Below are 2,075 nucleotides of genomic sequence, written 5' to 3'. Positions count from 1 at the left end.
TAAATAATTCGATTGCCATTTTCTACACAATATTAGTTCTTCAAACCTGCAGATCACTGAATCAGAAAATTGCACTCCATTATCCTTACAACTAGTCTCCGTAATTATAATATGTCATCCATTGAGGTGTGTGTGTGTTCTCCCATCTGTCACACTATGATCTGGTGATGCAAGAATACAAAATCTCAGATCAACAAACAGATTTGACCAATGCTAAAACAAATTGATGATTTTCTCAAGGAAAGCAACACACCTCTTGATGATCTTGGAAACGTAGTTGTCTAAATGAATGGAATACTCACAGCACTCGACATGCCTGTTATCTTCTCTTTATGACCATTCGCCCGCCAACCTGCTGCAAGCCTACAGCTGCACGATTCTGCAGTTTACATATGCGTAAATGTTTCTGTTGTAAAACAGCAAAAACAGAGAAGAGGATATATCCAGAATCTTTAAGTGTGAAGATCTAGCACCTACTGAATATAGATTGTGCATACATCTATAAGCTTCAAGAAAACAAACTAGGTATCCAAATTAGACTGTATGACATTTAAGCCATAATTATGGGAAAATCTGAAGTATATTGTTGGACAACGATGCAATTCTGAAGGATATAAAATTCCATGTTGCTGGATGCAGGTAATGCAATAACAGGTTCAGCAGCCAGCCATACAAAATTAACTAGTCTGTATGTCAGTAATTGAGGAAAGAATTAGAGGATTCAGATTCCAATGGGGGACTTGCTTACCGCTGCCTCGTTTGCTCATCATTGGCTCGTAGGCGACTATGTAACGTCATGAGTCATTCTGCTTCCTGTCCAGATGGACGATGAGCAGATAACCTCCCAGCCACAACGGCCGCTCGTGCTACACCCAGTCTCGATGTGGCACGGCGCATGACTACCACCACGCAGAGAACGCCGGGGTGCACGGTCGTCCTTCTCCCCCACGTACACGACGCAGCCATGTCCGCCACCCTCGAACCGAAGCCCTGCTCCAGCCGCAATGGTGCCGCCCCGTGCTCCCTTTCCCTCCTCCACAACCAAGCCGCGACCTGTGCTCCTCCACCGATCCTCGATTGTGGCGGCCAGATCCAGCACAGACGAGCGCGGCGGCGGCCAGATCCGGCCGGATGTGCACGATGGCACCCAGATCCAGGCGTGTGGCGGCCCCCAACGACCATGTCCTCCCTCCCTCCGTCTCAATCGGCGTGGGTAGGGGAAGCGGGTGCGGCGGCGTGGTGGTGGGGATTGTACCAGCAGCCCTAGGCGGGGCTGTGTGGATGGGGATGCGGCAGTGTTCACGGCGATGAGTGCGGCGGCGGTGTTCACGGCGATGAGTGCGGCGGCGGTGGGAGGAGCCGACAGCGAGGAGGGGGGAGGGAAGCGGCAGGGCAGCTGCGGCGGAGGAAAAAGGAAACGAGCTAGAAAAGGAAAGGAAACAGGAAGTGCGCTACGCGCGGTCGGAATCGATCGCTCTCGCGATCGATCGCCAAGGAGTCGTTTCGTTCCTTTTGTTTGCATGGTTCTTGGCCTGCCCAGCCTGGTCCGATAGCCCGAGCCTCCTCTCTGAACGAAATCCCTCACGATGTGAGCCTGCTCCCGATTAATTAGGTCGTCGTTTCTTTTCCGGCATTCCCGAGGTCCCCGGCTTGATTGTTTCTGCTTGGCATCGGCGCGATCGCAAGGATTGGACGGCAGTGCCAGGCGGTAGAATTCACGCCATGAGTTCGAACAGAAATCAGCGCCGGGCTAGCAGGGGCCAACGCCGCCAAGCAAAGCAGAAAACTGCCGATGGTTGAGCGCCAAGGCTGTGGTCAAATCGATCAGGAGATTTGATTTACGCATCACAGACTAACTGTCCAGGCCCATCAGGTGCGTCCAAGCTGATTTCTCTAGGCTATTTTTTCTGTCCAAGAGTTGATGACTAATGAGTATGCTGAAACATGTGAATCCAGTTGTCCAACTAATTAACAAATTGCTATACGTTCGTTGCTCAGTGGTGGACTGTTTGGGGAAAGATAGTCGGTATGAGATATATATCTAGATATTGTTTGAAACGATATATATTTAAAGT

General features: G+C 50.3%; 1 long non-coding RNA gene across 1 annotated transcript; it reads right to left on the bottom strand.

Moving 5' to 3' along the window:
* Positions 1-7: 7 nt before the first annotated feature.
* LOC123177396 (uncharacterized) lies at positions 8-814 on the bottom strand. The gene is made up of 3 exons (XR_006488917.1): positions 749-814; positions 254-379; positions 8-161 (listed from the first exon to the last, which is right to left on the bottom strand). It is a non-coding gene; the product is annotated as an uncharacterized lncRNA (long non-coding RNA).
* Between the last annotated feature and the right edge of the window lie 1,261 nt (positions 815-2,075).

The sequence above is a fragment of the Triticum aestivum genome, unplaced genomic scaffold, assembly GCF_018294505.1.
Source record: "Triticum aestivum cultivar Chinese Spring unplaced genomic scaffold, IWGSC CS RefSeq v2.1 scaffold108182, whole genome shotgun sequence".
Taxonomy (NCBI): Eukaryota; Viridiplantae; Streptophyta; class Magnoliopsida; order Poales; family Poaceae; genus Triticum; species Triticum aestivum.
Note: the sequence above shows the minus strand (reverse complement) of the source record. Positions and strands in the feature narration are given on the sequence as shown.